The 13,910-nt window shown below is 43.2% G+C and overlaps 1 long non-coding RNA gene across 1 annotated transcript; it reads left to right on the top strand.

Moving 5' to 3' along the window:
* Positions 1 to 6,418: 6,418 nt before the first annotated feature.
* On the top strand, positions 6,419 to 13,899 carry LOC146544594 (uncharacterized). Its single transcript, XR_014882294.1, has 3 exons — positions 6,419 to 7,059; positions 8,236 to 8,350; positions 13,769 to 13,899. It is a non-coding gene; the product is annotated as an uncharacterized LOC146544594 (long non-coding RNA).
* The last annotated feature ends 11 nt before the right edge of the window (positions 13,900 to 13,910 follow it).

The following is a 13,910-nucleotide window of genomic DNA, read 5'->3' as shown; positions in this document are numbered from 1 at the left end:
GTCCTCAAACTGAGATGCCTCCTTCTCTTCCATTCCCATGTCATCTTTCTCCCTGCTGCAGAGCCTTGTGTTAATTGAATGCCTCATGTGAGGGCAGACTCAATCAGAGTCTAGATTCGTTAAGTAAACATTACTTGTGCAATAAAGTACTGTTACTGTTCACACAGAAGCAAAATAAGTCTGAATATCTGATGTTCTGTTCTTCCTCTGGAGCTCCGTATTGCACTAGTCTAATGTTAAACAATTTCTTGTGCATGTCATATTTAATTATGAGCATTGTCTGACTACAGCAGTAAGATAGCTAACAAGTCTCCAGCACAAAACTAATCTACGCCACTCATTTTTTTTGTTCTGATGTGAATTTGATACAATGACAGACCAACTGTATTAGAAATTATGCTTCATGAGTGGCGTTCATTTCTTTCATTAGTTACACTATTTCTAATAATATGCAAACTGTTCTGTACCCTAATGGAAACCAAAAGGTTTCTCAGGATGTGCAGAATAGGTGATGTCCCAGTCACACTGAGGTAAAGAAAATATAGGTGTTGCTTACAACTGTGAATCAATTCTAAATGGACCTTCTGTCTTTGTTAGCTGCCTAGTTTAGATACCTATTTTATTAGTATAAAAGTTAGGGAGATAATTAAAAAGGTAATAATAAAGATTATTTTATTACCATCATTAAGAATAAATAATATTTTTTTCACTTCTGAAATCTCAAATTTCAGGTAAAAATCTCAGTACTGCTTGACACCTGCTGCTCTAAAAGGATGTTGCTTCTTGTTCCATCTAAGGAGGAAAAGTCTTCCTCATGCTGATTGAGTATTCACAAACAAACTTGGATTTAATGAAAGCTAACCAATACTATGCTTAAAAAAAATCATTTCTGAAGAAAACAAAAAGGAGAGGAATATTAATTACCATTCTGTTTCTTAATAAGTCAGTTACTGCAGTTTTTGTCTTGAGAAATCCTGAGCAGATCCTTCCCTTATATTTTGAGAAGGATTAAAGATGTCTGTCTGCTGTATCACACCTGACCTATACTCTCTTATCAGAGAATTGCTTATGTCTTTTCCCTTCATGGTCTGGGGGATTCCAAGAGTTGTTATCTCTGAGGACTTGGCTTCATCTGTTCTGAGATGCTGACTGATCTGTAGAAGTCTGGTTTTGTCACCGTATTTGGAACAACTCAAAGCTGACAAAAGGGTAAGTATTTCTGTTTAATTAAAATGACTGTGGTTCTCCGTGGAGGAAACTTCCTGGTTTCATTTGTGATAACCACAATCCAACTATGAATTACTTTGCTAACAAGGAGCTTGTTATCTGTGTGTGGTCCATGAATAAACTGAGTTTAAACAGATTTTGAAAATGGGAACCCTACTGGATTTGGGGGTAGTTACCATTCTTTCATCTTAAGCTGAAGAACACAAGAGATACTGAATGTCTTCTCTATACAGAGAAGCTGAGAACAACAAAAAAAGACTGAATACAAACATAGCATGAACTCAGTAATGTAGTCCAACTTACGGCTATTTTCTCACATTTCACACGTGGAGTGAAGTGTCAGCTAATAATTAATTTGGTGTAGATTACCAGACAACCCTTTTTCCAAATAGAAGGGGAAAGCTTTCTAAAATGACAGGGGTCTTAATTTTTACGTAGGTTAAACGCTACTATTGTCAGTGCAGCTAAGAACAGGATTTGATCCATCATTTCACTCTTCCATGTGCACTTGTATTTCAAAATGCCTGATTGTGTGGGAATGTGATGAAATTGTTTGTTTGAAATCATGATGAGATGTTAAAGAAGATCCAATCCCTTTTTTCTCTCTCATTTCTGTTCTTGTGGAGGAATTCTCAATCTATTTTGCTATTTGAATCCACTGGCTATAAGCAGCCTGGCTTGAGGTTGAACTCAGGGCTGCACAGCTGCAAACTGTGTACTTTGAGATCAAGTGGTGCCTCTTTACTGTAAATTCATTCACTGCCATGTTGTTGCCAAAGCATGCCCCTGTCAAAATATCAGTTTAGATTGGTACAAAGATAAGACTGTCTTCAACTGTCTGCATGGTACAGTCACCCATCACAGCAAAGTAAGAATAAACTGCTCTGAGCTGCTATGCTGGCAGTAGGAAGAGAGGACAGGGGAAGGTGAGCGTGTGTGAATAAAACAAACATGGAGCTGTAATTGTGACAAAAGAACTTGCATGCTTATTTGAATGCTTCATTTTAGTATGACCATGTCAACTTTGTGGCCAAAACTTTACTGAAACAATGGATGAGTTTTGTTTTTTGCTAATTAAAACCATAATGTGATCATATGGGCATGCATAGTTGAGTGGATGGCCGAAGTTAAAGCCTGATGTAAAAGAAACAATTTTGCCAGCACTGATTCAAAGACCAGTACAAATAAAGGGAATAAAATAGTGATCTTGTGCTGGGAGCCAGAAGGCCTCTTCTGTTAAACCTGCAGTGTTCTGGAAGGACATTCTAGCTGGAAGTGGTATGGAAGTAGCTTTTGGTTTATGTGCTTTTCTAATTGAGAGTAATACAGGCAGCACAAGCCCCCTATGACATGGTCATCAACAGTACTGTAAGGCAACCTTTTCCCCTTCCATTTGTTGTGTGGAGCTGTCCTGGAAATTCAGTCTAGATATGTTTTCACATGCTTCCATCCAGAAGCAGTGGATATGACCAAGTTCCTAGGTCTTGTGTTCTCAAGGCCGTTTCCCTGCTTGTAAATGTGATATGTGATATAAAGTCTTCATCCCACTTTCAGGTTTAGTTAATATTTTGGTGGGTATTCTGATAACTTCAAGTGAAAGAAGAATTATGCTAGGTCAATGACTCTAAATGTGAACTGATTTGCTGCCACTGACTTCAAATAGAGCTGTGCTGATACCCAACTTACGATCCTACCCAAAGTACCTGCAGATCTATTCAAACAAAGCATTGTTTAATATGCTCTTAGGAAGAAGGTCAATCTGCTGAAAGAGAATTTATGATCATTATGCTCTGACATCCAGTCACGCTTAAAGCAGCAAGGAAGCCATTGCTCTGGGATATCAAAAACTCTATTAATACCTAGCAAACTATAAAAGTTTACCTGAAAATCTCTTCATTAGCTTAGGGTTAAGAATGTTCTGTCATACTACCTTGTCTGCCTCAGAGCAGAAGTTTAGAACCAGAGAGTAAGGAGATTCAGTGTTTTAGTGAGGTCCTGAGGGAGGGAGGAGAGAATCTTTGAGCAGGAAAGAGATTCTTTGCAGAGAGTGGTGAGTGGCATCTGCCAGGGAGTCAAGTTTGGGGTGGAGGTAGCGGAAAGGAGAGATAAAAAGAAGTAAGAAGGCTTTCAGTTAACTCAAAGTAATCTGTTTAAGGCAGACAGGGAAAGTTGGAATGACAGAAGAGAGGTGGTCCTTATGTTTCCAGCTCCTCCGGGGGAACAAGGGAATGCCCTGGAGGAGAAATTGAGAAGAGCTACAAAGGCAAAGCTTGCATTCAAATTTAAATGCATTCTTCAATATTTAGCTTTTAGAAATGCTTTCAAGAATCAGCTGAAGGACAGATTGTATAACAGAGGTTGAAGTGGTGACAATTACTTTTTTGGATAAGAGCAGCCTTGTCAAGGAAGAAACTGTGAAGTTTTTCTTGTAGGGAAGCTGGGAGAACAGAGTGGAGAGCAACTAAATGGGGCAGCTGGAAGGTTGTCATATTAATTGGTGGTTTTTCTGGGTTATACAAAGCGTTGTCAAGTTTTGAAGCCTAGTTAAAATTATGGCAAAGGGAATTACAGTTGAATGTATTCTGGAACAAATATAAAGGGGAAAAATAAGGGAGATGTTTGGGAATAGGACAGAGCTGTTTCTAAGGCTCAGAAAAAGATAAAAACAGCAGTTGTCTTTGGGGTGGTTACAGCCATTGATTCACAAGGCAAAGGCTCATGTGATGTATACTTGTAGGAGAGGACTGGAGCATCATCTGAGATGTCCTCAGATGACATCCCCGTGTGACCCTGCCCACGGCAGGGGGGTTGAAACTACATGGCTTTGAGGTCCTTTTCAACCCCGACCATTCTATGATTCCATGCCAGAGGCTCAGTGGCTGTGAGCTGTTATGAAAGTGATGGAGGAAAGAGAGAAGGGAAAGAGAAGGGGGAAGTGTAATCTCTCCTGCAAAAAAAAAAAAAGGTTTGTAAGGAGAGGCTATCTCATAGTCAGAAGCCAAGACCAGCTCTGTGCAGAGGAATGCTGTACAGAATCAATATCAAATATGTGCAGAAATAAGAACTACACGCAAGCACAATGAAGCACGATGGCAGACCGATGGCAGAACTCTAAGAAAGCACAACGCATTTCAGACTTGAAAATCTGAAATAACAGAATGCACTTGACCTGCCAGCCCTAAGTGGCACCTGTAGAACTTCTGTCGCAAGTACGTGCAAAACAAGTGGACAACTGTGTCCTTCGTGTTATTTCCTCTCTGCTGCAGTCACTGCTGCAGAAACACACCCTGGCTGCTGCACAGATCCACGTTGCTGGGTAAGCTGTTGTTCCTCAGAAAACAACACGCCGAACGAGGAGTCCAGTGCATAACAGTGCACTCGTGTCACTTTGGCACAAGCGGAGCAAGCTGCTCTCCTCCCAGCCCCCCCTCCTCACACAGGAATACCCTAATCAGGGAAATATGTGCTGGCTGCTTAGCGGAGGGGTCAGATCCATTTGGATGAAATTCCAGGGCTGCTGTGATAACAATGGCAGGAAGCGGGGTCCTTGAGCTGGCTGTGGTGGCTGCCTGCCCTCAGCAGTAGGGTGCTGGAAGCTCTTCCCACCATCTGCTGCTCCGTGCTGCCCAAAAAGCCTTGGTTGTTCCCTGCACCATGGAGAACCAAAAGCTGACCGAATGCCATCAGAGCTAAAAGGCAGGAAGCCCTCTGTAACCAGTGAACGTTATTCTGTGACTGAACCTGAATCACCTCCTTAACTCTTTGGGAGTGAGAAGCTGTAATGCACTTCATGTGGTCATATGTTAGCAGACAGTGAATTCCCCTCTGCCCAGTGGAAATTCCTCCTGCATGAACATTGCTATAGGAATGCATTACAAGCCTGATTCTCAGATATTTTCAGTTTGTTCTAGTAATTCAAACCCGCCCGAAGGAAATTTTGCACTGTTTATTGCTCTTCAAAGTATATGGGGTAGTACACAAATAATTTCACAAGCTTGTTACTAAACTTCTAATACAATAGTTAATTTTCATTCTCTCAGCCTCTGTTTTGTTTTGTTGTTGTTGTTGTTGTGTTCTGCTTGACTGAACCTTCCCATCAGTTAAGACAGGTGTGCAAAAGGATCCAACCTAGGGCAAGGGAGCACGTCTGGCATTTCCTGGAGCAGCACAACAGTGCAAGTGCTGTGCACTGCGGGAGATGTTTGCCTATCTCACTGTGACCCTGAGATGACAAGGAGGAGGAACCTGAAGGCAAGTGCAAGCTGAAAAGAGCATGAACACATTTTTCATTTCTAACATGCCATGGAGTACTTCGATTGCCCGATAGCAACTGTATGGGAAAATTCTGCCTTATCTCTTAGTTTCAAATTTCTTTCTCCTCTGGGGACAGGAGACAGCACTTACATGCGCAGGCAAAAAATGTGGGAGTACTCTGTGAATTCTCTGATGAGTAGGAAACTCCAGACTCCAATAACTTAACAAAACAAACCCAAAACTCCTAAACGGCACCACCTCAGCTGTGAAAAGGAAACGCATTTTTTCTGTCAGTGTATTCACCATTTCAATCTCATTCCTGTTGTGACTGTTTTTTTTTTTTTCCCTCTCCCCAGCTCCCCAGCTGCTGACAACAGTGCACTTGTGCAACTATTTCCTGCACTTCCCTGCAGGTCACTTCCTTTCCTCCAGCTCTGGAAGGAGGTTGCACCGTGTCACCTCAGCTGACCAGACCTGCACCCACATACTTGTTTCCCATGTGGATGGATGCTGGGGTCCCAGCGAGGGTGTTGCTGCTCCCACACGTGGAATATACTTTTGTGATGAGCATACACACGTTCCCCTGGGGCAGGCATGTCCAACCCGTGGCCCACATGTGGCCTGGCCCAGTCCATCCTGCAGTCACCCTGTGCCACCATGGCGATGGCTCTGCCCCACTGAGTGGCCCGGCCTGGCCCTAGCTCACACCCATTGCTCACAACAGCCACACACAGGTGTGCAATTGGCACTGTATAGACTGGAACCGGGATGTGGAGGGGTCACGGTGCAGTGCTGACTCAAGTGATGGCAAATTATTGTGTGCGTTCTGGCACATTGGCCAAACACAGTCCTGTGAGCAGAAAAATATGTAGCTGCGCTTTCGGTTTTGATATAGTAACAAGAGAATAGGTTTCAAGACTGCCAATCAATATTTCAGTTTATTTGTGACTCCATTTTCAGGCAACTTAAATACATTACTTGTGAATTTTCAAGTGGAATGTATAGAGTTGCAGTCAAATGTTCAACTCAAACAAAAATATGATCATGTCCCTTCCATAAGCTCTCTCCTACTGGAGAAATATCCCTCACTTCACAACTGCACCTTATTTGTGTCTTCATTCATTGGCAGTGCAAGCACTTGTGAGCAATTGTTTTCAAGGATGAAGCACAGGAAGAGCAAAATTTCGTCAGAAATCTCTGACAAACACCTTGAGAGCTCCCTAAGAATGGCAACTCCTGATATCAAACTACGCTCATCTATTAGTTCCTCAAAAACAAGGTCACATATTCCAGCAGATTTATGGTTTTCTTATTTTAATTAAAAATATTGAAGCTTAAAATAAGTTCTGTTACTTATATGCATTAACTATACAATATATTTGACAAGGGCTGCTCTGGAATTAATGGCTTCTATTTCATTATGTAGGCCTGCAGTGTCAGAGGCAGACGTTGGTGGTACAGCAGCAGAGGTTGAACCTTCGCACCAATACTGTAACGTGTTGTTGCTGTGTGACAGATGGCAACAAAGGGGCAGTCTGACAGAATGGCATCTGATATGGAAGTGCATATGGAGCAAAGGTGTGTCAATGAATTCCTCCATGCAGGGTATATACCAATACCCACAGACGTTCATTGATGCTTGCTGAACGTTTAGGGATACCAAACAGTGGATGTGAGCACAGTGAGATGGTGCACGGTGTGTTTCAGCAGTGGTGACAGTGGGTCGCCTCCATCGGTATGGATTTTTATGAGCGCAGTATGCAGGCTCTTGTTCATTGCTGGCAAAAATGCAGAGCTCATGGTGATGACTATATTGAAAAACAGTGTTTTGTAGTTGAGAATTTGCTTTATTAGTGTTATTGAGCTCTTTGTATCTGCTGTTGTCTCAATGGAAATAATTAGGAGGCATTAATTTCAGAGCATCCTTTGTGTATACGACCCTAGACAATTCGTATCCATGCAGTGCACCGTCTGCGAGGTTTGAGGCATGTGTCCAACCTTAATGCTTGCCTGGGCTGTACTGTGTCAAGAGGAATTGTCTAGGGTTGCATATACAAAAATTGCTCTGAAAGGGACAGGGCAGCTGAATGGCACAGGCTTTGCCTACAGCGCTTTAAATATGTTGGTATTTTTCTCCCTTATAAGGTATGTTCGCATTTAAAGAGAGCATAACTCAATCTCCCTCAGGGGCTGGTCTTTTTGGCCACTTGGGGCCTGACTGTTGTTTCCTTTTCTTATTTTTTCTTCTTCAATGTTTCTCTGCTATTCTGTGACCTTGTAATGCCACGGATCATTCATCGAATACCCAGCAATGGCCAAACAGAGGCCCATTACAGCAAGCATACGCAGCATTTTGCCAGCAACAAATATGCTGTGGTTAGTAAACATTGTGTAATTAGATAGCATTACATAGAAATCAGCTTTGGTGTTTGCCAGATATTCAAGTTGTACTTTAAAAAGAAAAACTAGATAATAGCTGCCATCTGAGATAGCTGAGGTGATATTTTTGGCCCATTATGGTTTTGCTACACTTACGATTCAGAACTTAGGTTAAAGTTCAGAGCTCTATTTGATCAGAATCCAGAACTCAGATTTTGAATGACTGAGATGTCTGATAACAAGATGTGAATGAAAACTTGAAACTGTGGATTTTCTCCTTTTGTTCAGAGTGTTCTTTATCAGTGAGATAAATATAAAACTACAGAGAGTGAATGACCGACAGCATAGAGACTGTCACCTTTATTTTGTATCTAGAAATATGCAGAAAGCAACAGTACAAAGTTCTCCTGGATGACCAAGATGCCTTAGCCGTGACTTGGGCTGTTGACAGCAGAAAAGGCAAGCTGCTCCTTCACTTTTTGGGCTCCAGGTAGGAAATAAATAAATTCAGTTGCTAAGGAAGAAAGTCACTGATGCCTATGGTTTCCAAATATTTTGCCTTCACGTTTCCCAGCCGAGACTGGTCACCATTTCATGGTACCTCACAAACTGTTATTCAAATTTGTTTCTTGAGAACTAACACAGGCAAATGCTTTTTAAAAAAGCTTTTCATCAGAAAAGTTAAAGAAAGAAGCCGTAGGAGAAAAATTACCTCAGCTTTCCTTACATTTCCCCTCTTTGAAATTAATTTTCTCTCTCAAATCAGAGCAGTATAAAAGTAGAACTAATCGTGTAAGTGTGTAACTTCTGTGCTCAAGAATAACATAAAATTCTGAGAGACCATAGAGATGTGGTACCTAAATACTTGTGTTCTGCTCTCACCTACACGAGGCAGCAACGCAGGACAGCCCCTTAAAACTCTGCAAGCTTTTAATGTGTGAACTCTTCCTCGTCGTGTGTTTCCCTCTTGCATCCCCTGCCTCTTTCTTCTTCCTGCTTCCCCCACTCCCAATGTTTCTACATGTGATCCAAGTTGTTCTGCTCCTTCCTGGTTTATTTGTGCTGCACACCATCCATAGTCAACCCTGGAAATAAGTGCTTTTGCAAAGACAAGTGTGGGAAAGCAGTCGCATTCTGTATTATTTTTGGCAAGGTAATCTGGGAACAATGGCAGCTAGCAACAAGGCTGCTTTAGCGAGATGGCAGCTTAAAGCCAAGAGGGGACTGCTCCTCAGAAGGCCGTGATCCATTTCAAGCTATGCATTCGCGGTGGGTGTGAGCGCGGCGGGTAACGCTGGGTGCAGGTGAGGAAACCAAGCGCGGCCGGCCGCCAGGTGGCGCTGTGGCGCCTCGTAATCGCGGGTCGGGCCGCCCCTGCCCTCTGCCCGCCTCGGCCTCTGGAAATTGGAAAATCCCCCCCAAAAATCACAGTGTCACGTTCTACCGCGAAGCCAAGCGGCTCAACTCGAGTTCCTTTTGCTGGGGCGGCAAGTGAAGATTTGTCATGTGTGCTCTTGTGGCAGTGAGAGGTGGCTTTAGCTCAAGAACAGGCAGCCAATAGCATCTTCCTATGGGATGAGTGGTTAAGCAGCAAAGATAAACACCAATGAAAAGGATTATGAACCCATATATGAATACCGTGGTTTTATTCCAATAGTTATTGAATACCTTGCCTGGGAAATGGGTGTTTGTTTGGCTCTCATGGATGACTCTAAACCTCCTCTTTCCAATACCGCAGAGGGTCTATGAGTAATTTTGTGGCACAAAGTATTTAATTATGTGCTCTGCCAAGTGAAGGCAAGGTCTCCAATTGAATTTTAACCTCTCTGGACAACTATTTTGGACTAAAATGCATATTTTCTGCATGCCAGATTCTAGCCCCATAACCATCAAAGAGTAAATCTTCAACAAGTTCCACTGAAGGCTTTGAACAGGCAGGCTGGTAACAGTGGACAAGAAGGCTGAGGAACTCCACAGCTTTTATGCTTCAGTCTTCACTGGCAAGTATTCTTCGCACATCCCTCTAACAGAAAGTGGGGACTGGAGGAGCAGTGTCCCTCCCATTGCAAGTGAAAGTCAAGTTCACAACCACCCGAGAATCCTGAATATCCTATGGGTTCCAAGAGATGCATCCTAGAGTGTAGAGGGAACTGGCTGATGTAGGGACCAAGCCATTCTCAATTACATTTGGAACATCTTGGCAGTCAGGTGGTCTCTGGTGAATGAAGAAAAGGCAAAGCTGTACCCATTTTTAAGTGGAATGGAAAGAATGACCAGGGAACTACTGACCTATCAGCCTTACCTCCGTGCTGGGGAAGATCATGGAACAGGTCCTCCTGGAAGCTGTGCTAAGGTGAATGGAGACAGGCGATATGGGAGAACCAGGCTGGCTTTACCAAAGGCAACGCCTGCCTGACCAGCCTTGTTGGTTTTTATGATGATGTAGCTGTGTGAACTGGGGAACAGACACTGATGTAATCTATCTGGACTTCAGTAAGGCCTTAGACATGGTCCCCCATAACATTCTTCTCTCCAGATTGGAAATATATGGTTTTGGTAGGTGGACTGCTTAATGGATGAGGAACTGGTTACGAGATCATACCCAGAGAGTGGTGGTCAATGGCTCAATGTCTGGAAGCAGATCAGTGATGAGTGGTGTCCCTCAGGGGTCTGTAGTGGGACTGATGCTCTTAACATCTTCATCAATGACATTGACAGTGGGATCAAGTCACCCTCAGTAAGTTTGCAGATGACACCAAGCTGTGTGATGTGGTCAACATGCCTGAGGGACAGGACGCCATCCAGAGAGACCTAGACAGGCTTGAGCAGTGGACCCGGGTGAACCTCATGAGGTTCCATAAAGTCAAGTGCAAGGGCTTGCACCTGGATCATCACAACCCCCACGTGGGAGATAAAAGTCAAGGGAGGTGATCCTGCCCCTCTGCTGAGTGCTGGTGAGACCTCACCTGAAGTACTGTGTCCAGGTGTGGAGTCCTCAGTACAGGACCTGATGTCCCTCATGTCCAGAGGGGCACAAAAATGATGCAAGGGATGGAATACCTCCCCTGTGAGGACAGGCTGAGAGAGCTGGAGCTGCTCCATCTGTAGAAGAGAAGGCTCCTGGGAGATCTGAGAGCCACCTTTCAGTATCTAAAGGGAGTCTATAGAAAGAAGGAGACAGGCTCTTTAGCAGGGTCTGTTGTGACAGGACATGGGGAAATGGTTTCAAACTAAAAGAGGGGAGATTTAGACTGGATATAAGGAGGATGTTTTTTTACAGTAACAGTAGTGAGGCACTGGAACAGGTTGCCCAGAGAGGTGGTGGAAGCCCCATACCTGGAAATGTTCAAGGTCAGGCAGGATGGGGATCTGAGCACCGTGATGTAGCTGTCCCTTTTCACTGCAGAGGAGTTGGAGTGTAGGTGACCTTCAAGTGTTCTTTCCAACTCAAACAATGCTATGGTTGTACGAACAGCACTCAGTCATGTTGTTGAGGTTGAATCTTGACCTTAAAACCCTGGCAGAGACCCAGACCAAGAAATCCATGTGGGAAATTGGAGAGGGAATAAATTAGCATGTCTATGCTTTTTGCAGAAGTAAACTGGTGACGAAGGCGTGAGCTGGGATGGAAGCTCCTCAACATGGTGGAGACTGTCTCCAGCTGCTGCTGCTAGAAATAGCTTGGGGTGAGTGTACTGGATAGGTCCATCTGGTGCTGCTCTGCCACAAATAGCAATCCCTTTTATGTTTACCAGTGCACTCTTCTCAAAAGAAAACAGAAAAACACAATTTTGTAAGAAAAAAAAAAAAAAGTCCAGTAATAGGTTATGGTGGTAGGTTGTTTTTTTTTTATGTGCTTTTCCTCTGGTGAATTTAAACCTTCATTTTCTCTCTGCCGAACAAAAGTGGCAGGTCTAAGGAGTATTAGGTAATTGCGGTTGTCAGATTGCACATAGTGTTGGGGAAATATTAATTGCTGTGTTTTTGCCCAAGGCTTTATGCAGCAGCCCCTTCATTTACCTGGGAGCAGGTCATTTCCCTCCCGTTCCAGACTGTGTACTGTTGAGCAGCATGAAAGGATTCCTGTACGGCTGCATTGTGTGTGTAGGCGGGCATCTCATTCAGTAATAATTTCTAATTTATACAGCCATGAAAATCTGCAGCTATAAATAAACAGTTCTGACTGACTTTGCATGCTTACTCAAAACAAAATGTGTGAGAGAGAGAAAGAGGCTGAAAGAAAAATCTAGTGTAAATGTCATAAAGACCAGTGTTCCTCAGTGAAGCCCATCACAGAATCATAGAATGGCCTGGGTTGAAAAGGACCACAGTGATCATCTAGTTACAACCCCCCTGCTATGTGCAGGGTCGCCAACCACCAGACCAGGCTGCCCAGAGCCCTTCTGAAATCAAAGGGAAAATGTTTGTGATCAACAATGTACAGTTTTTTCCATATGCAGCTTCATGTGTGCATGAGAGAAAAAGGAGCAAAGCAAAGCTGAGATCCTGCTGTTTGTGTCTTTGAGGCGAGTATTCCTGATCTCCCTCTCAAAGCACATAACCCAGACCCAGCCTCTCCCTCCTCCAGGCAGCAGGCGGAACGTGGCTGAGAGCAGAGCCTTCCTTGAGTTCTCACTAAAGCAAGTAATGAATGCAAGCAATCCTCCTCACGCTTCTGCAGTCCAGCAGGAAGGTCTTCAGCCTTAAAAGCCGCAGCAGGAGCCCTTTAGATCCTCTGGCTAGTGGGTGGGGAAAGAACAGTCCCATTGTCAGGCCCCAGGCTTTGTATTGAGCTTCCAACATTTAAAATGCTTGCATTAGGTTATCAGTTAAAAAATAAACAAACAAACAAAAAAGCCCAAAATAGCCGTATAAGGAGTATCCTGAACTCTCTCCTCTTCCCTAACTCACTGCATGGCTTTCCTCTGTCTGCCTCTCAGAAATATTTCCTCTGACCAGTGTCTTTTAGCTGAACCCTTTCCACTCTCTCCTTCAACAGAAAAACTGTGTCTAATTTCCTATATTCCCCCAGCAAAGTTAGCTGGAGTGCATTATCTAGATGGACTATGAGCTGTTGAATGTGCACATGCATCTCACTGCATATAGTCAGTTTGCAGCCTAGTTCTAGTGTGTAAACTACCCAGTCTAGAACTTAATCAGGTGCTTAACACCTGAGAAAAACAATTGTACGTACACATAATTTTTTATTGCTCACAGGCAGCTTACAACGTGTTTCGTTTTTCTTAAGCTACAGCAGCACTAAAAAGATGAGAACAAGACCCTGGTGAGCTGTGTGTGCAGTAACTCTGAGCTATGGGTTTGGGCAGTGAAGGCAGAAGTATTGCAGCTGGTTTCAAATCCTCATTGAAATGCAACGCTAATAACAGAGATCTCTCCTGTTCGCATTGACCATGAAGGAGTGCTTACACCACTGCCAGTTTTGTCTGTTTATTGGAGTTTACAAAGCACATCTCCAGTGTTTTAGATGTTAACAAGATGTTGGGGCTAATAACAGAAATCAACTATATTGAGCGAGTTTAGTAAACATGTGAATGGGGTGTAATTATATGGCAGGCAGCTTTATGTTAAACAGTGCTTTAAATTAACGTGCTTTCTGTCAAAGCAATCATACAGTCAGTATAATTAGGTTACTTTTGCTACAAGATTAACTGAAACCAAGAAAAAGGAAAAAAAAGTTGCGTTCAGATTTCATGTTAATGTGGAAGGGGGAGGGAGGATATTTTGCACGTTAATATTCCAGAATGTTTCTCATTAGAAGAATTTGGCTTCGTGGTGAACTTTCTGAGCAAACATTCCTAATTGCAGTCCTTGTTAGCCCAATTTGTTATCTATCTAGCTTGGAAGTCGCAGCAGTGTTAAAATTATCCCTCGTCTTAATTTCTTCCAGACTTGATGAAAGGCAATCCAAACAAGAGCTGGCTTGCGTGCACGGGTCCTTCACGGTGTGTTGCCAACTTGTGAGGGAGTTCATTTACCAGTGACAAGCTTTAACCATGGACACATCCTGATGTACGTTGTGCAAGAGACGA

The sequence above is a fragment of the Meleagris gallopavo genome, chromosome 3 (assembly GCF_905368555.1).
Source record: "Meleagris gallopavo chromosome 3, MGAL_WU_HG_1.1, whole genome shotgun sequence".
Lineage (NCBI taxonomy): Eukaryota > Metazoa > Chordata > Aves > Galliformes > Phasianidae > Meleagris > Meleagris gallopavo.
This window is presented reverse-complemented; position numbering and strand designations above follow the sequence as displayed.